The sequence below is a fragment of the Heterodontus francisci genome, chromosome 30 (assembly GCF_036365525.1).
Source record: "Heterodontus francisci isolate sHetFra1 chromosome 30, sHetFra1.hap1, whole genome shotgun sequence".
Lineage (NCBI taxonomy): Eukaryota > Metazoa > Chordata > Chondrichthyes > Heterodontiformes > Heterodontidae > Heterodontus > Heterodontus francisci.
Genome location: NC_090400.1, coordinates 48,929,435 through 48,950,614, shown reverse-complemented (window position 1 = coordinate 48,950,614; position 21,180 = coordinate 48,929,435). Strand labels below are relative to the sequence as shown.

The 21,180-nt window shown below is 41.8% G+C and overlaps 2 protein-coding genes across 2 annotated transcripts in view; one reads left to right on the top strand and one right to left on the bottom strand.

Moving 5' to 3' along the window:
- mettl16 (methyltransferase 16, N6-methyladenosine) overlaps positions 1 to 6,643 on the bottom strand; it is a 125,205-nt gene extending 118,562 nt beyond the window's left edge. Inside the window, exon 1 of the mRNA XM_068010537.1 lies at positions 6,561 to 6,643. The gene's annotated coding sequence lies outside the window, so the exon portion shown is untranslated. The remainder of the gene's footprint in view (positions 1 to 6,560) is intronic.
- A 253-nt stretch (positions 6,644 to 6,896) lies between these two features.
- The window catches only part of LOC137346753 (lissencephaly-1 homolog), a 119,882-nt gene continuing 105,598 nt past the window's right edge, over positions 6,897 to 21,180 (top strand). The window contains exon 1 of the mRNA XM_068010534.1: positions 6,897 to 7,126. The gene's annotated coding sequence lies outside the window, so the exon portion shown is untranslated. The remainder of the gene's footprint in view (positions 7,127 to 21,180) is intronic.

Sequence of the window (21,180 nt, the reverse complement as noted above, 5' to 3'; positions counted from 1 at the left end):
GCTGGTTCAATTGAGGCATTCAAGAAGGAATTAGATTGTTCATCTGAAGAGTGTGCAGAGCTATGGGGAGAAGGCTGGGGAGTGGCACGAGGCAAACTGCTCTTTGAGAGAGCTGGCACAGACATGATGGACTGAATGGCCTCCTTCTGTGCTGTAACAATTCTGTGATTCAGTAACCAGGGGACATAGATTTAAAGTAATTGGGAGAAGAATTAGCAGGGAATTGAGAAGACATTTTATCACCCAGAGGGTGGTGGGGGTCTGTAACTCACTGCCTGAAAGGGTGTTAGAGGCAGAAACACTCATCGTATTTAAAAAATACTTGGATATGCCCTTGAAGTGCTGTAAGCTACAGGGCTATGGACCAAGAGTTGGAAAGTGGGATTAGGCTGGATCGCTCCTTTTTGGCTGGCACAGACACGATGGGCTGAATGGCCTCCTTCTGTGCCATAGATTTGCCACATTTCTATGTAACGTTTGTTTCTGTGTTACCACAAATCAACTTTTAGTCAATACAACTGAAAAGAATATTACAAAAGTCACCCACCATCTTTTCAAGATTACACATTTTTATGAGACTGTGTGAAATTTTCAGTGCCTAAAGTGAAGACAGCTTGCTGATCACAATAAGCTACAGTGTTGATCTCTGAGCTTACTAAGACAAAACCTCACCTCTGATAACAGTTCAGAATTGGTATTCTCCAGGTATAAGCTGGTCAAGCCCAATTGGAGTATAAGAGTAAGGAAGTCTTGCTGTAATTGTAGAGGGCTTTGGTGAGACCACACCTGGAGTATTGTATACAGTTTTGATCTCCTGACCCAAGACAGGATAAATTTGCCTTAGAGGGGGTGAAACAAAGGTTCACTAGATTGGTTCCTGAGATAAGAGGGTCGTCCTATGAGGAGAGATTGATTAGAATGGGCCTATATTCTTTGAAGTTTAGAAAAATGATAGGTGGTTTTAAAATGTATAAAATTCTTAGAGGACTTGATCATTTGATGCTGAGAGGCTGTTTCCCCTGACTGGAGAGTCTAGAATTAGAGGGCATAGACTCAGGATAAGGGGTCGGCCATTTAGGACTGAAGTGAGGAGAAAGCGTGAATCTTTGTGCTGCTCTAACTCAGAGGGCAATGGATGCTCAGTCGCTAAGTACATTCCGAACTGCGATGGATAAATTTTTTGGGAACTAAGGGAATCAGGGGACAGTGTGGGAAAGTGGAGTTGTAGATATTCAGCCATGCTCTTCCTGAATGATGGGCCATATGGCCTATTGCCTCTCCAATTTCTTATATCTTAATCGAGAGGAATGTAATATTGAGTAGAAGAATAGCTTCCTTGATTCCATGGTGGGATGTCACCATTGTAAACAAATGTAAGGAAATTTCATCCTGTTAGTATTTTTGAGTGAAACTGTAAACATGCTCATTTTGAAATTAAGTGGAAAACTTCCTTCATTTGGTTCTGGTAGAGTTCTAAAAACAACTCAAGGAAATCATGCCCACTGATTAAGTACTGAACTATCAGATTGTTCTCAGTCAGGCTTTTAACTCTTCAATGGAATTTTAAAGTAAATTATTGTGTATTCTTGATCATTTTTTATTGCAAAAGAAAATTCTGAATTATCTAATAATTTGAATTATTGATATAAATATGAATAACAACAAAGTGGGAATTTCGTACTAAAATTTGAATAACCAGGTAATTTGAGTTAAATGGAGACTGCTAACACTGAAAATTAGACATTAATAAAACTATTTCATATTCTATTTAGATTTTAGATTTCATTGTTTGATGAGCTTAGAGATGAATCCTCAGCTACAAGATCAGTCAGTTATAGTGCCACCGGATGAAGCCCTAATTTTCACTTCACCTGACTCCATGGAAGTCTGCTTAGAAACATAATAAAATGTTGAATCTCACACTGCCCATAGAGATGATCTGCTATGATAAGTAAGGCCTATTGAAAAACATATTTAATAAATTATATATAGTATTAAAGTATTCATGTTCTCATTCCACAACAAATGTATCTAGCCTCTGGCATATGAGGCAAGTTGTCCATCCTGCATGTTCTGGGACTGTAGCAGAGAAGAGACAGCACATGGGAACTATGAATGATTTATCTCTCAATTGTACTGGCTTTTTGGTGAATACCTCCATAGAGAAGAGTGCTTTTGCTGATCAACATGCAAACCAGGAACTGTTCCTAATATGACGGACTTAATTACACCTTTTAACACCCCACGCTTTCCTCAGTAACACCAGTTTTTTATGTTAGGTTGGTGCCACCTTTTCCTCCAAATGCACAATGGTTTGATATAGGTCTGCACCCACAAATATTAATGTGAATGAATTATCTATGGAGATGTATGAATAACAATTTTGGTAAAATAATGCATAAAATAAAGGACTACATTATCTCATTACCAGACATTGAAATTGTTTTTATCTAGATAACTTTGTTGAACATAGATAAAAGTGATAATGGTAATGGACATAGAACATTGTGTAAACTTTGAAGGATTTTCCTATACCATTACAATGCACATGGTGGAGAGTAAGATACCTGACAAAGCTGTATTATATCAAATTTAATGAAATAGTTTATAGTCCTCACTACAATTACTAGATAACCATTAAATTCAAAGGTGTCAGGCCTGCATTTCATAAGTAGAATATGTACACATATTATTAACAGGCAATTGCAGACGGCATCACAGCCAAGCTTACTCAATGTTACAGCATAGAAATAGGCCCATCAAATCTGGTGTTACACAGGAATAGGTGTAATCCATTCAACCCCTTGAACTTGTTCTGCCATTCATTTAGATCATGGCTGATCTTTACTTCAACTGCATGTACTCACTTTCGCTCCATATCTCTTGATACTGTTAGCTAACAGTGCTGTACCTCCTCCAAGGCCAAGATATCTTTCCTGAGGTTCAGTTCCAAAACTTGGAATATAGTTCAGATGGGATTACGACAAAAGTTCTATACAACTGAGACATCACTATTGTATTCCAATCCACTTGAGAAAAGTGCCCACATTCCATTAACCTTTTTGATTACTAATATTTTTCCTTATGAGTCACTGAATCTAATCCCACTCTCCTGCTGACTCTTTTAAAATCAAATAATATTCCTCTTTTTCAAGACACTTCCTTTCTTAAGGAACTTAAGGATTCTGTTTTGACAACCATTTGTGGAACGGGAGTCTGCGTTCTAAAACCTCTACATAAAGACTTTTTTTTCCTAACCTCCCTTTATTAATTTTACAACTATTATCTGTTACCATCATGAAGACAATGAGACATAATCTAATCCCAGTCCTTGTAACAACCATTCATAATCTTTAAAATCTATACCAATCTGGCCTTAACCATGTAAACTCCTGTGAAAAAGCTTCAACTTCTCAATTCTCTTATTAAAAATTAACCCCTCAACTCTGGTAATATACAGCATTTTGTCTTTCTCTCCCATCCCCAAGCTCATCTTGAAAATTAGATTGCTTGCCTACTCCCTTGACCCCAAACTGATGATAAATTTTCTCTTCCCTCAGTCCCATTCAAAAGAACATCACTCCTCTCCTCAAAAAAGCTACCTTGAAAACTACCACCCCATCTCCAACCTCTCTTTCTCTCCAAGGTCCTTGAATGTGATGCCAGCTCCCAAATCTGTTCCCATCTTTCTTACAATTCCATGTTCAAATCTCTCCAAATAGGTTTCTGCCGCCAACACAACACTGAAATAGCCCTAATCAAAGTCACAAATAACTCTGACTATGATGCATTATCGCACCTCATCCTATTTGCAGTCTTTGACATGGTCAATCTAACCATCATTCTTCAATGACTCTTCCATTGTCTAGCTCACTTAGTTCCACTCTTGCCTAATCAATTAGGAAGGCAAATGGTATGGTAGCCTTTATTACAAAGGGATTGGAGTATAAGAGTAAAGAAGTCTTATTAAAATTATATAGAGCCTTGGCAAGACCACACCTGGAGTACTATGTACAGTTTTGGTCTCCTTACTTAGAGGGAGTGCAACGATGGTTCACTAGATTTATTCCTGGGAAGAGGAGATTGTCCTATGAGGAGATATTGAGTAGACTAGGCCTATCTCCCATCCAATTCATCAGAATGAGAGGTGATCTCATTGAAACATTAAATTCTTAAGGGGCTTGACAATGTAGATTCTGGGAGAATGTTTCCCCTAGCTGTGAAATATAGAACTAGGGGGTCACAGTCTAAAAATAAGGGGTAAGCCATTTAGGGCAGATAAGGAGAAATTTTTTCACTCAAAGGGTTGAGAATCTTTGGAATTCTCTACCCCAGAGAGCTGTCGATGCTCAGTCATTGAGTATTCAGGACAGAGATCAATCGATTTTTGGGTACAATGGAAATTAAGGGATATGAGGTAGTGCAGGAAGTTGGAGGTGAGGTAGAAGATCAGCCATGATCTTCTTGAATGGCAAAGCAGGCTCAAAGGGCCAAATGGCCTACCTCTTGTTCCTATTTCTTATGTTCTAATCATAGACATAGTATCTCCAGCATTGCTTTTCTTCCCACCCCAGCACCATTACATCTGGAGCTTCCCTCAAGAATCTATCTTTGGCTCCCTCCTCTTCCCGATTATGTTATCCCTGGCAACATAATCTAAAGGCATGGGGGCAGCTTCCACATGTATACTGATGACACCTAGTCACCACCTATCACAACCTCTCCAATGCATTTGTTGTCAAAGTGTTTACCAGTCTTGGATGAGCCACAATTCCCTCCAGTTAAACCTTGGGAACACCAAAGCCATTGTCTTCAGCACCTCCAGTTTACAACTAATTCCATCCTCTTCACTGTCTCAGGTTGAACTAGACCATTGACATCATCAGCATCCTATCTGACTCTGAGCTAAGCTTTCAACCCATTCTTGGCCCATCACAAAAGCTGCCTATTTTCATCTTTATAACACTTGCCTGCCTCAACACACAATCATGCCCATCCAATATTCTGAATCTTCTCCTGGCTGGCCTACCATGCTCCATATCTGTAAATTTCAACAGTCCCCATGTCCTCCCCTAGCTCAATCCACCTATAGTCTGATTGCCAGTTCAACATCAGGTCTTGACTGAGTTGCAATTTCCTCCAAATAAATATTGGTAGGACCGAAGCCGTTGGTCCTCAGCAACTGCCAGAAACGCCTTAACCTTACCATCAATTCCATTCCCCTCTCTGGCCACTGTTTCAAGCTGAACCAAACTGTTTGTGATCTCTGTTTCCTATTAAACCCCAAACTGAATTTTCAACCGCATATTCTCTCAGTCACAAAGACTTCATACTTCCAACTCTGTAACATACCCACTTCCACCCCACCTCAGTCCATTTGCTGCCAACACCCAATTCAATGTTTGTCATTGAATCGACTATTCCAATGCTGTCCTGGTCAGCATTCCAACCTCCCATAAACTTCAGTTCATCCAAAACTCTGTTGTCCATACCCTATCCACCCATCGGGTCCTGCTCACTCATTACTCCTATCCTTGGTGACCCACATTGGCTACCAGCTCTCCAATACTCAACATTAAAAATTCCGAGCAGTGTTTAAATGTGATCATTGCCTTGACCCTGCCTAGTCTGTAATCTTCTTCAGCTCCATCAATAACTACAACAATTTGGATATATATTAGCACCTTTAATGTCCCAAAGTGCTGTACTGGTGTGTTATGGAACAAAATTTGACACCAAGACACATCGGGAGATATTCGACCAGATGACTAAATGCTGAGTCAAATAGGTAGGTTTTAGGAGCAGCTTAAAGGAGGACAGGTTTAGGGAGGGAATTCCAGAGCTTGGGCCCTAAGCAGTTGAAGGCATGGCCACCAATAGTGGATCAATTAAAACTGGGGATGCTAAAGGGGCCAGAATTAGATGAGCACAGATGCCTCGTAGGGTTATGGGGCTGGAGGAGATTAGAGAGATAGAGAGGGGCGAGGCCATGAGGGGATTTGAAAACAAGGATGAGAATATTAAAATCAAGGTGTTGCTTGACTGCGGGCCAATGTACATCAGCGAGGACAGGGGTGATGAGTGAACGAACTTGGTACGAGTTAGGACTAACAGCATTGTAAAAATCTTTGGGATGTTCTAAATACTTGAAAGACAGTTTATAAATACAAGTTGTCTTTCCAAAACCAACCATTATGCAACATTGCTCCGAAAATTGACATTAGCCACCTGTGCAGATTAGAAATCGACCTTCCCAGTCTCTCCAATGAATCACCCAATGGACTTCTGAGCTTACTCGTTTTCACCATAACATTTATCAATTCTGCCAGTTCTTTAATGTTAACAGATTTAGTTTATCTGTGCTATAACCCACCTTACCTGGGAATAACGTGGAGATGCTTCCATTTTATTCCTCAATACAACCGCATTCCACAATCATCAGAAAAAAAACTTAGATACGTTCTTCCATTCAGATGTAAGAATACCAAACAACAGTATAATATAAATGGAAAATGATACATTTAATACAATAAAAAGTATTTTCCAGTAATACCACTCACCTTTCAAATCAGCTCGAACGCGCGCGCTCCAACGGCTGTCAAACTTGCCACCGCCCTACTGCGCAGGCTCGCTTGCCTCCCGCCTCTCAGAGTTCACGCTAGCGTCGATCGACGGCGCATACTCGCCAACAGACGAGTGGCGTCACTCCAGTTTTGCCTCTTCAATCACGCTCTGATGTGCTCGCTCCCTTAACTGCGCAAGCGCGGCGCAGCGCGGCCAGGGAGTGGGCGAATCCTAGGCGCCTGCTTGAGGGGGTCAGTGCGCAGGCGCGGCGAGCGGTGCCCGGTCACAGCTTCGGAAGGGGTGGGTGTGGGGAGGGAGGAGGAAGAGGAGACCTAGAGAGAGAAAAACGGACGGATTGATGTGCGCAGCTAGTTGTGCGCAGACTCCACACGGCAGCGTAGGGGGGGTGGGGGGAGACGGACCCGGGTGTGAGAGAGAGAAAAAACAGTTTGAGCGAAAGAGGGGAAGGCTGCAATCTTGTTTGACAGCCGTAAGAAAACCTCTGGATTCTCGTCTGAATGGTCGCTGTTAACCCACCGTGTCGAAGGCGACTCTCTTCAGGGTGAGTTGATGTAGGTTTGTAATAGCTATGAGGTTGATTAAATACAGCGCTCGGGGGCGAAAAAGAAGCCGCGGCTAGGAAGGCTTCCTTTCAGATTATGTGGCCGCTGCCTTGCTGTGTGGTAATAAAATGGCGCCCGGCCGTTGGTAAGACATTAAAACGGGGACCTTCAAATGATCCGGCTCTATCGATACCTTTTTCTACGACCTTTGGGTTTATTTCAAACGCAGTTCCTGAAATATCATTAAGACGCCGACGTGGCCTCTTAAGAAAAGGGCATCCTTTTTTTTGTTTTTTTTGTATTTGTTTGGATATGACCCAATTCCTTTCTATGTACGAAAAATACAGGTTGGTATTTTTTTCCGCTCTCGCTGTTGTGGCCGACGCCCGGGGTCCAGACACATCAAACCAAATCCGTTCATTTCCATTTTATTAATAAAGTGTGCGTAATAGAATGGATGGGTTTACTTGCAGGTTAAGAGCAGTACTGATGAGTTTGGGTGGAGTGAGGAGAAACAAGATTTTTTTTTACCGCAGGGTGGATCTTGACTTGTGAGACGCCCAAACAGGGTGTTATCCAATTATTATCGACATATATATGTATATAATCGCTGAATGCTTCATTTTCTTTTGGGCTTTATGATCTTGAAAACCTGATGCAATATCTCAGGACCGTTTTTTCAATGTTTTAGCTGTCATATTTTCATCGGTGCAGTGCCATGAACCACATGCATCCTGCTTTCTGGTGATGCAGGATTAACATTACGACATTTTTTAAACCAGCTTTTTTTCTTTACCAGCTCTGCTGGATTTGCAGAATGCATTGAGTGCGCATGATGCGTTTATAATATGCAGAATTTTAGATCGTTTTTAATTTGAAATGGATTTTAATTACTTGACAAAAAATGAGGATGTCAGTGTTCAATTTAATGCTTAATGGTGATCTCAGCATAATGGTTCTGTTTTTAGTGTGCAAATAACAACTCGCTAGGACAAATAACTGCATTATTTTGTGCTGGTACAAGTGTTGTGGTCATATTTACTTGTGATCAGCTTGCTCTGAAACTGCAGTTTCAGTTGTTAAATAGATATGTTCTATTGAGTTCTAAACCTTGGGTCAATAACCAATTTAACATTTTCTGAACATTTTCCTAACTTGACTGTGGAGAAGCCAGCATGTGATCATGCCTTACTATAAAATATATATTAAACTGAGAAATGTAGTAACTTAAGGTGTAAACTACTGAACGATTGCAGCCATGGGAGGAAAAATAATCCAGGATGTAATTTGTGCATTGAATGCAAAGATTGTAAAATCGGATTACAAACGCTTGGCATTTTCTTTTTTCCTACTTAAAATATAAAATTAAAAAGTATGATTGTAAACAAATGCTCAATGGTAATTCTTGCATTAGTGAAGAAGTATATCTGGTTTGAATGGAGTCTGAACAAAGTGGTTCTTTAAAATAATAGAAAAAAAGCAGTGTCTGTGAACATCTAAAAAGGAGAGAAATTAATGTTAGGCAACCACCCTTTATCAGAAACCAAGCATTAACCCATCTGCTCTATTTTCAGATACTGGCTGAACTGCTATGTATTTCCAACATTTTTTGTTTGTGATCTTTTTGCATCTCTAATATGATGCTTTGTTTTTGGTATGTTTTCACAAGATATCAGGAAGTCCAGCCATACGATTTGGGGTCTGCTTTTTGTAAATCTTAACATGGAAGTCTAAAAATAAGAACTGAGAGGTAACTTAAGCAAAAATAAAAACAAGAAATGCTGGAAATACTCAGCAGGTCTGGCAGCATCTGTGGAGAGAGAAGCAGAGTTAGCTCTGCTTCAACGTTAACTCTGCTCTCTCCACAGATGCTGCCAGACCTGCTGAGTATGTCCAACGTTTCTTGTTTTTATTTCAGATCTCCAGCATCTGCAGTATTTTGATTTGATTTTAGGTAATTTAAGCAGTCCGGGTAACAATTCACAACACAAAAGCAAAATACTGTGTGTAGATGCTGGAAATCTGAAATAAAAACAAAAAATGCTGGAAATACTCCAGTCTGGCAGCATCTGGAGAGTGAAAGAGTTGACCTTTCAGGTCTGACCTTTCATCAGAAAGTTCTCATGAAAAGTTACAGACCTGAAGAGCTAACACTATTTCTCTCCGCAGATGCTGCCAGACCTGAGTGTTTCCAGCATTTTCTTTTTTTATTCCAGTAACCATTCATCCTGTTAGTTTTCTATTAAATATCTTAGTTGTAATCAGTGGGGGTTTGCAATTAAAGTGTTGGGTTCACAGATTTGCCATATTTTCTATTCAAAACGTTCATTATTGAATTTATCAGCACTGACTGAATTTCTCCACGTGAAAAATTTAATGGTCCAGTATAGTACAGGGGAAAGAGAGAGTTAGCAGAAGGCAGGGATGCTCTCAAACTCCTAGTCCTAACTGTATTCTGCACACAGGTGGTTGAACGACAAAAATCTCAGTGTAGTATGTAAATTGCATTTTTAAGTTTGAATTTTCCTTTACACTGATTCTGCAGAGCTTCTTTTGGCATTAAAGTTTCAAATGGCCTACTGTGAGCTAATCGGCCTAATTTTAGCTTGAAGAGCCTAACCAATGTCTTTTCTGAAATGCTGCCAATACATCAACACTTTCAATGTTAAAAGCATAGTTTTTCCACCTCTTTATTTTCCAATATAATTTTGTTTTGAATAAAATATATCAGGAAATATATGCTTCATTCATATTTGCGAAACATATTTCATAACTTTAACAGTGGGGTTTGCTAGTTCCTACTGTACTTGTATTTAACTAATTTCTGTTAATAAATAAGTAGGTACAAGGCACACATTGAGCCATTGCATATGACTTCTGATATAATACCTCATTGATGGATGTAATCTACAAGCAACACCATATTTTTATCTGTAACTTTCTCATTAGAAAATATTTCATACATGGCTATAAAGAGAATCCAATGCATATGTAACATTTCAGAACACTGGATAGTGTGGAGGTGAAGGGCCTATTCACCTTAGCAGAGAGGTCAGTGACTAGGGGGCATAGATTCAAAGTGATTGGTAGAAAAATTAGAGGGGAGATGAGGAAAAACTTTTTCACCCAGAGGGTAGTGAGGGTCTGGAACTCACTGCCTGAAAGGGTAGTTGAGGCAGAAACCCTCAACTCATTCAAAAGGAGTCTGGGTGCACCTCAAGTGCTTAACCTGCAGGGCTATGGACCAAATGCTGGAAGGTGGGATTAGAATGAGTGGATCGTTTTTTGGCCAGCGCAGACACGTTGGGCCAAAAGGCCTCTTTCTGTGCCTTAAACATTCTATGATTTTACTTCATATGAACAGCTTCTTGCATTTTGTTTTTCATGTGATTCCTTCAGTTACTTCTCCCAAACATCCTTGTATAGCTGAAGTCAGGTTGTAATCTGATGCTTGGTTGTGACAGAGTTACTCTTTAACTTTTGGGAGCTGATACTGCTGTTCGAGTTTTCATTTTATGCTTCCTGATGAGACTCCAATTCGATGACTTCATGTAGCAAAGGAACCTTGGATACAAAACTAAATCATGTCATGTTTTATTTATCAGTTGTGCCATCACGATTGGTTCTGTTTAAAGATTATGTAGCATGAATTTTCTGGAATGGTTGTTAGATTTTATCATTTCTTTCCATTTAGTTAACTGATTTTTGACTCTTTGTTTCTCCAAAGTTCCGACTAAACTGAAAATGAACTGACTTTCAAACTGAAAAGGATATTTTGCCAGGTGTTTTTTTTTGTTATTTGCAGGATGGCCATGTGACCAGCACATGTGACTGGTACCCCAACTTAGCTGAGTGAGCTTCGGCAAATCATTAAATTTATATTGCTATCTTAAATGTGCGTAGTTAGAATATTCAGATATTCGATTGTTGGTGGCTTTTATTACTTTTTGTAAGTAAGCTCTAGTTCGTTAGGGGGCAGGTTGCCTTAAAACTTTATCGCACAACAGTAAACTGTTCATGATTATATATCCTTTAGAATCTTGAAGTGTGTAATTAGTTAAAATAGATATTCACTTTGTGGCACTGCTGTGTTAACAACTGGAATCCAGGTTTAGATTAGTGATAGTTTCTGATCAAAGTATGAGTTACTGGCATAACTTGTGCGGCATACTCAAGTTGTAAGTTAACAGTATTGGAAAACAATGTATTTCTAGGTGTTGAATGTGAATAGTTTGTACACAATTATTTTGGCACAAATTACTATCATCTAAGACTAGCCATATTTGCAGGTCCTGTTTCCCCCCCCCACCCCCCTAACCTTCAAAAATGAACTCTTTTATTTTCTTGACTGGTTCAAAATGGGTGCAGGATGAGAAGGGGATACTGGCAGTTGGCAAAGAACATCAAATTTGTGGTACAGTTATGAATTTGCATATTTAAAAATTATTCAATTCCATATCGTGCATCCTTGATTTTCCCAGTCTGTCTCAATCTGGGACCACATCAACTCGCTTCTGTGCTCCATTGGAAATATTTTTAACACTTTGTTTTGGAGTTTCTGTTGGGGAGAAAAAAGACGATTAAAGATGGGATTTGCATCTTCAGCTCTGTGTTAGTCACAATAGTGTATAGTTGATGGAATGCGATTTTTGCTGGTAAGGGTATCAAGGGATATGAAACAAAGACAGGTAATTGGAGTTTAGATACAGATTATACATGATCTAATTGAATGATGGAACAGGTTCAAGGGGCTGAATGGCCTACTGCAGTTCCTAGGTTTTCTAACTATGCATCCATCTGTGAATGAATAGTTAATATTGCAGTTTAATGCTAGAGAAAAGTGTAATTTATTCAAAGTGGACAATCTGTTAGTGTACCAAATATGCATGTCAGTATAATAAAATCACTGTTGGATACACTGAGGCATTTACTAATCATATGAGGCTTACTATGCATTTCCAGGGACAGATCAGGGCTTGAAATTAGCACCCATCTGTTCACTAGTTCAAGACTGCAGTATGTTTAAGTTGTGACAGGGAGCATGACTGATTTGACAGACAGGTAAATGCATTCTAGTGTGTCACATGATTACTCCATGACACTTGCATCTTCATAGAGCTTGTGTGTGATTTTCACAAGTCATATTTGCATATAAAGTACAATGAATGTCTCCCCATCTCTGTAACCCTCTCCAGCCTCATAACTCTCCGACGTCAGCACTGCGCCAGTTTTGGCCTCTTGAACATAGCTAATTTCCATCCCCCCACCGTTGGCGGCCATACCTTCAGCTGCTTTGGCCCGAGGTTCTGGGATGCCTTTAACACGCTTCTTAAAACCTACCTGTCTTGACCTTCCTTTGTGACTCAGTCAAATTTTGTTTGAATCACCTTGTGATGTTTACAATGTTAAAGGCAATATATAAATGCAAATTGGTGGTGGACCAGTGTGTTTTCTTTTTTCCCCAAAAATATACTTTTTACAGATTTTTATGAATAAATACATTACAAAATCGTTCCAAGTTGACCTTCCAGGAAGTGCAAAATAAATCACTTTTCTTCAATGCAGAACGTGAATTGCCTCACAACCCTTCCATTCCTTTTTACATGCAAGGTACATTTGCATTACACAGCAAAACCATATTTTGGTGCATACAGCTCAAGGGGTTTGCCACAGGTTCCAGCCCCTCGGACCAGAGTGTTTTGTTTCCTCAAATATATACTTTATTCATAAAATTCTGTAAATAAAAAAAAAAAATTACAAAACAGTTCCAAGTTGACATTCCAGAAAGTGCAAAAGAAATCAGTTTTCTTCAATACAGGAGTGAGTTGCCTCACAACCCTTCCATTCCATTTTACATACAATGTACATTTTACAGCAAAACCATATTTGGTGTATACAGCCCGAGGGGTTTTCCATAGCTCCAGCCACTCTGTTCACGATGGCAGGAGGACCTTACACAGTCGTCTTTCTCCACTGAACCTTTGGGGCGGCTGCCCCAAGCTTTAGTACGCCCCTCAGTGTGTAGTCCTGGACCTTGGAATTTGCCAGTCTGCAGCACTCTGTCGTGGACAACCCTTTGCACTGGAAGAGCAGCAAGTTTCGGGCAGACCAAAGCGCGCCTTTCACCGAATTTATGGTCCTCCAGCAGCCGTTGATGTTTATCTCGGTGTGCATCCCTGGGAACAGCTGGTCGATGCTCATCAGTCTGTGAATGGACAGGCCGAAGGGCCTGTTTCAGTGTTGTATCTCTAAATCTAAATCTATTAGTATAAATGGGTGGTTAATGGTTGGCACAGACTTGGTGGGCCGAAGGGCCTGTTTCAGTGCTGTATCTCTAAATCTAAAAAAATCTAGATCCGTCCAGAAGACAGCAATTTCGTCCATGTACAGGAGGCTTTGACCTGAATGCCTCTGTTGCCCGGGATTGTCACTCTTATGCCCCGCATCCTTCCTAATGGACTCAGCATAAGATTCGATACAGCAGGCAAACAAAGCTGGAAAGAGAGGAGAGCCCTGTCTGACTCCAGATTTGATTGGAAAACTTTCTGATTCCCACCCATTGATTGAGGCTGCACTACTGATTGTGCAGAGCAGTTTGATCCAATTGCAGATTCCCTCCCCAAACCCCATTTTGGAGAGCAGGTCCATCATGTATGTGTGCGATATCCTGTCAAAAGCCTTCTCCTGGTCCAAGCTGATGAGGCAGGTGTCCACCCCCTTGTCCCATACATAGTCTTGCACTACTCCGGAATACAATCGCCTTTCCGAGATCTTGCTGCCGGTACAGTACAAGTCTGGTCAGGGTGAATCTCCTAGTCCAGAGCAGACTTGACCCGACTGACGATGACTTTGGACAGTATCTTGTAGTCTATATTTAAGCAGTGAGATGGGCCACCAATTTCTGATTTGCGCCCTCTCCCCCTTCCGCTTGTAGATGAGGGTGATGATTCCGTTCCTCATGGATTCTGACATGCTGCCGGCCAGAAACATACTATTGTATGCTTCGGTCTGGGCCGATCCAGTCCCAAAGAGCCGAATACAACTCATTCGGTAAGCCGTCGATTCCGGGAGTTTTACTCATCTCTAAGGACCTGGCGGGCTTTGTCAGCTCGTCCAGAGTTCACGGTTTGTCCAGACTCTCCCACATGCTGTCATCTAAGATCTCCGGGATAGATGACAGGAAGGACTCGGAGGCCGTGCTGTCCATAGGCTTCCCGTCGTACAGCCTGGCATAAAAGGATTTGCTAATCCTTGGTATGCCAGACTGTGAAGACATTTTCGAACCATCTTCTTCAGGTTGCTGATCACAGAGCTCTCTCTCTGTACCTTTTGGAAGAAGAAATGCGAGCACATCTCATCCCACTTAACGGAGCGGACTCTGAACCGGAAGATGATCTTGCAGGCCTCCGTGGCAAAGAGCGAGGCCTGCTGGCTCTTCACCTCTTGGAGATCCTCCTTGACCTCGACCCCCATCGACTACAGCCAGAGCAGATTTTGCATTCTTTTCTGGAGTTGGGACATTTCCCTCTGTGTCTGTCTTCCCTTCTGAACACCTTTTGAGGATAAAGAACCTCTTGATGTTTACCTTGATCGCTTCCCACCTGTGTGTTTTCTTATTTCACACCAGATTGTTGTCAGCTGCCTGTCCTGTTTGGATTTGATGCCTTAATTGGGAGTCTAGCCAGTTAATACTCATTACATTTACTATGTACACTTTGCCTGAATCCAGAATTGGATATGAGAACCTGTCTGGAGTTAAACTTGCCAAGTTTTATTTGTGGTGCCTCAGAACCTTTTATGGAGCAATTGTTGCATAGGTTTTCTTGTAATAATGTGATTTTTTTGCATAAATTGGAATAATTTCAGTATTTATAACATGGGGGCAAATATGGCTTTAACCTGTGTCCTTCCCTTTTCTACTTTCTCCCCCTTCCCCAAGAGATACGCAAACACTTCACCTTCAAAACACTGGCACAAAGTTAAACTTGATTTTTTTGTGAATGACTTTTATTCATTCATGGGATTTTTGGGCGTCGCTGGCCAGGCCAGCATTTATTGCCTATCCCTAATTGCCCTTGAGAAGGTGGTGGTGAGCTGCCTTCTTGAACCGCTGCAGTCCATTTGGGGTAGGTAGACCCGCTGCTGTTCGGAAGGGAGTTCCAGGATTTTGACCCAGCAACAGTGAAGGAACGGCAATACAGTTCCAAGTCAGGATGGTGTGTGACTTGGAGGGGAACTTGCAGATGGTGGTGGTCCCATGCATTTGCTACCCTTGTCCTTCTTGTTGGTAGAGGTCGCAGGTTTGGAAGGTGCTGTCTAAGGAGCCTTGGTGCGTTGCTGCAGTGCATCTTGTAGATAGTACACACTGCTGCCATTGTGCGTCGGTGATGGAGGGAGCGAATGTTTGTAGATGGGGTGCCAATCAAGTGGGCTGCTTTGTCCTGGATGGTGTCGAGCTTCTTGAGTGTTGTTGGAGCTGCACCCATCCAGGCAAGTGGAGAGTATTCCATCAGACTCCTGACTTGTGCCTTGTAGATGGTGGACAGGCTTTGAGGAGTCAGGAGGTGAGTTACTCGCCACAGGATTCCTATGCTCTTACCTGCTTTTGTAGCCACGGTATTTATATGGCTACTCCATTTCAGTTTCTGGTCAATGGTAACCCCTAGGATATTGATAGTGGGGGATTCAGTGATGGTAATGCCATTGAATGTCAAGGGGAGATGGTTAGATTCTCTCTTGTTGGAGATGGTCATTGTCTGGCATTTGTGTGGCGCGAATGTTACTTGCCACTTATCAACCCAAGCCTGGATATTGTCCTGGTCTTGCTGCATTTCTACCCAGACTGCTTCTGTATTTGGGGAGTCACGAAAGGTGCTGAACATTGTGCAATCATCAACGAACATCCCCACTTCTGACCTTATGATTGAAGGAAGGTCATTGATGAAGCAGCTGAAGATAGTTGGGCCTAGGACACTACCCTGAGGAACTTCTGCAGTCATGTCCTGGAGCTCAGATGATTGACCTCCAACAACCAAAACCATCTTCCTTTGCACTAGGTATGACTCCAGCCAACGGAGGGTTTTCCACCTGATTGCCATCGACCTCAGTTTTGCTAGGGCTCCTTGATGCCATACTCGGTCAAATGCTGCCTTGATGTCAAGGGCAGTTACTCTCACCTCACCTCTTGAGTTCAGCTCTTTTTGTCCATGTTTGAACCAAGGCTGTAATGAGGTTAGGAGCTGAGTGGCCCTGGCGGAACCCAAACTGAGCGTCACTGAGCAGGTTGTTGCTAAGCAAGTGCCGCTTGATGACGCTGTTGATGACATCTTCCATCACTTTACTGATGATTGAGAGTAGGCTGATGGGACGGTAATTGGCCATGTTTGACTTGATCTGCTTTTTGTGTACAGGACATACCTGGGCAATTTTCCACATTGCGGGCTAGATGCCAGTGTTGTAGCTGTACTGGAATAGCATGGCTAGGCGTGGCAAGTTCTGGAGCACAGGTCTTCAGTACTATTGCTGGAATATTATCAGGGCCTATAGCCTTTGCAGTATCCAGTGCCTTCAGTCGTTTCTTGTTATCATGCGGAGTGAATCGAATTGGCTGAAGTCTGGCATCTGTGATGCTGGGGACTTCAAGAGGAGGCCGAGATGGATCATCAACACGGCACTTCTGGCTGAAGATTGTTGCAAATGCTTCAGCTTTATCTTTTGCAGTGATGCGCTGGGCTCCCCCATCATTGAGGATGGGGATATTTGTGGAGCCACCTCCTCCAGTTAATTGTCCACCACCATTCACGGCTGGATGTGGCAGGACTGCAGAGCTTAGACCTGATCCGTTGGTTCTGGGATCGCTTAGCTCTGTTTGTTGCATGCTGCTTACGCTGTTTGGCACGCAGATAGTCTTGTGTTGTAGCTTCACCAGGTTGACACCTCATTTTGAGGTATGCCTGGTGCTGCTCCTGGCATGCCCTCCTGCACTCTTCTTTGAACCAGGGTTGGTCTCTTGGATTGGTAATGGTAGAGTGGAGGAAACGCTGGGCTTACAGATATGAGGTTACAGATGGTGGTTGAGTACAATTCTGCTGCTGCTGATGACCCACAGTGCCTCCTGGATTTCTTTTTAATTTCCAAAATATACTTTTATTCATAAAAATCTGTAAAAAGTACATTACAAAACAGTTCCAAAAAGCACCAAGTCAAAACAATACAAAGAGTGCAAAGGAGATCAGTTTCCTTCAATACATGGGAGAGTTGCCTCACAACCCTTCCATTTCATTTTAAGTGCCATATACATTTTACAGCAAATATTTTCTGGCTACAGTTCAAGGGGTTTTCCATGGATCCAGCCCCTCAGTTCACCTTGGTGGGGGGGACCTTACACAGTGGTCTTTCCCCCCTCATGGATGCCCAGTTTTGCATTGCAAGATCTGTTCGCGGTGATAGTGCCACACAACACGATGGAGGGTATTCTCAATGTGAAGGAGGGACTTCGTTTCCGTAAGGACTGTGCAGTGGTCACAGGTTGTCACTGTCTGCCCCTCTCCAAATAATGACTGCTGCTCCGAGGTAGCTCAGTTTGCTATATGGTGTGGTAAGTTTGATTTTTGTCAGTATGGCATTATGGGAGCACATTTTGCTTTTCTGTCTCTAGGTTTGAAGTAAAAAGTTGGTAAAAGCTGAAGGTAGCAAGTTCATGATGGAATGATCGTGGCTTTTAGTGAATCACCGTGCAGCTGTCTTCAGATTTTAAACAAATGTGCAAGATTGTAAATTGCAAGTAGGTGTGGATCCTTCACACAACTCAGCATTGAATCTTTACTTGGTTGGCTGATGTTGAATTTACAGTTCTTTTTCTGCTGCTTAATGATCATTTACTGCTGGGTTCTCAGTTTATGTCGGTGCAGATCAGAATTCTATAAATTTTATGCAAAGTTAGGTGAGCAAAGTAGGTTTTGTTACTTGTGTGGGTTTTCGCCAGGTGCTCCGGTTTCCCCTCTCAGCCAAAGACTTGCAGGTTGATAGGTAAATTGGCCATTGTAAATTGCCCCTAGTGTAGGTAGATGGTAGGGAATATGGGATTACTGTAGGGTTAGTATAAATGGGTGGTTGTTGGTCGGCACAGACTCGGTGGGCCAAAGGGCCTGTTTCAGTGCTGTATCTCTAAATAAATAAATAATCAAAATGCTACCGAGCCTTTCATTGGCTGGGGTAGAATTTCAAAACTAAAACTTCAAAATTTGCTGTTGATACCAAAGTTGGAGGTGTGGCAAATCGAGGATGATACCAGTTGACTGCAACAGAACGTAGATGGGCAGACAAGTGGCAGATGGAATTTAATACAGAGCAGTGTGAGGTGATGCATTCTGGCAGAAAGGATAGGGAGAGGCAGGAGGTGGCAGGACCTATTGCGTATAGTTGCAATGCATTTGGGATCTTGGGCTGCTTAAGGGGAGATGGTGGGGTAGTGGTAATGTCGCTGAACTTGTAATCCAGAGGCCCAGGCTAATGCCCTGGGACATGGGTTCAAATCCCATCACAGCAAATGGTGGAATTTGCATTCAATTATATAAAAATCTAGAATTGGAAGCTAGTCTCAATAATGGTGCCATGAAACTATCATCAATTGTCATTAAAAACTCATCTGTTTCGCTAATGCTGTCCTTACCTGGTCTGGCCTACATGTGACTCCAGAGCCGCAGTAATGTGGTTGACTCTTAACTGCCCTCTGAAATGGCCTAGCAAGCCACTCAGTCATCAAGGGCACTTAGGGATAGACAAGAAATGCTGGCCTTGCCAGTGACACCCACGTCCCATGTAAGAATTTTTTTAAAAGGCAAAAGAAGTACAAAAGCCCGGGAAGTTATATTGAACTTTTATAAAGCTCTGGGTCGGCCACAACTAGAGGATTGCATCTAGTTCTGGTCATCACACTTGAGGAAGGATGTGAAGGTCCTTGAGCGGATGCAGAGGAGATTTACCAGAATAGTTCCATGGCTTCATTTACAGCTGAAATGTGAGACACCTTTGGAACTACTTTTTTTTGTTTCACAATGTTGTAAATGAGAGTGAGTTTGCAAATGCGTTGATGATAATCCTCCAAAATCCATTAGCATCATAGAAAGTTTAAGGCACAGAAAGAGGCCACTTGGCCCATCGTGTCCATGCCGGCCAAAAAGCGATCCACCCATTCTAATCCCACCTTCCAGCATTTGTTCCATAGCCCTGCAGATTACAGCACTTGAGGTGCATATCCAGACTCCTTTTGAATGTGTTGAGGGTTTCTGCCTCAACTACCCTTTCAGGCAGTGAGTTCCAGACCCCCACCACCCTCCGGATGAAAAAATAATTCCTCATCTCCCTCTAATTTTTCTACCAATCACTTTAAATCTATGCCCCCGAGTCACTGCCCTCTCTGCTAAGGTGAATAGGCCCTTCACCTCCATTCTATCCAGGCCCTCAGAATGTTGTGCATTTCAATCAGATTTCCTCTCAGCCTTTTCTGTTTCAAGGAGAACAAACCCAGCCTGTCCAATCTTTCCTCATAGCTGCATTTTTCCAGTCCTGGCAACATCTTCGTACATCATCTCTGTACCCTCTCTAGTGCAATTACATCCTTTCTTTAATGAGGTGACCAGAACTGCACACAGTACTCAAGTTGTGGCCTAACCATTGAGTTATACAGCTCCAGCATAACTTCCCTGCTCTTATATTCTATACCTCAGCTAATAAAGGAAAGGATTCCATATACCTTCTTAACCACCTTATCGACCTGTCCTGCTACCTTCAGGGATCTGTGGACATTCACTCCAAGGTCCCTTACATCCTCTACACTTCTCAGTATTTTCCCATTAATTGTCTATTCCTTTTCCTTGTTTGACCTCCCCAAAATGCATCACCTCACACTTCTGCAGGTTGAATTCCATTTGCCACTTTTCTGCCCATCTGACCAGACCATTAATATCTTCCTGCTCGCTGTCAGCCACATGGCCAATCTTTGTGTCGTCTGCAAACTATTTGATTAGTGTTCTAGCAAGAGGGGACAGAGAGTGGTTAAAGACAAAATTGTATTTTCAATTATAGCTCTGAAATGAGTTAACAGTTCATTGGAGTATAAGGAATTGTGAACATGTTTGTTGAGCTTGTACTCTGTCAGGACACCTGTTGCATATTTTGTTGTTTTGTATCTTTCAAAAGATACAGTTTGATACAATTTGGATGGCATGTTAAACCAAAGTTTAAAGCATGTCCTTTGAAAAGGAGATAACAAGAATTGTGATAATCCGTATGTCAATTTTTATTTAAAATATGATGGATTCATTGGATAGACATGTGCTTGATGGTGAGCCCAACTGTGTGCAAGAACCAAATTAATTTGTCCGGAAGGGAAAAATTAAAACCTTTTTCTGCAGTACCAATCATTCTGTAACTGATTTGCTGGTCTTCTATATGGAAGTCAATAATTGTTCCTAAGTGTCTTTTTTTTCTTCCCTTTTCTCTTGATAGTGATTTGCATTGGTGTATAGCTGTAGTGGGGTAAACCAACTAATGGTTCTTCCTGCTTGAATCTAGACCAAGATACTGAGTGTCAAGGAAGTGCTCAATCCAGTAAGAATTGAGGATGAGCTTGATACTGCCTCCACCTGATATTTCCACACGTCCATTTGAGAGCAATAGTTAATGAAGACTGAGCAGAATTCCTTTGCCTGATTTTTTTTTTTTCCCCTGCTTGCCCTTGAGACCTAAAATCAATTGTAGAGCTCCTACAGCTAGTCAACTTTGCTGAACAAGTTAGATTGTCATACCTTCCTCATCTCTGCATCAGTGCCACACCACTTGAACTCTTGGAGGAACATGTGTGATTTTTTTTTAACAATGGTTAGACAAGCTAAGAAATTAATTTGCCACAGTTGAAGTCCTAGGTCTATATAAATACCGACTACATGAAACAAATTGAAACTTGCCTGTCAGCTAAATTAATCCTTTACTCTTAAAGTTTGGGGGGGGGGGGGGCGGGTATACAAATTTAAAGTTTCTTAGGAACAGTTGT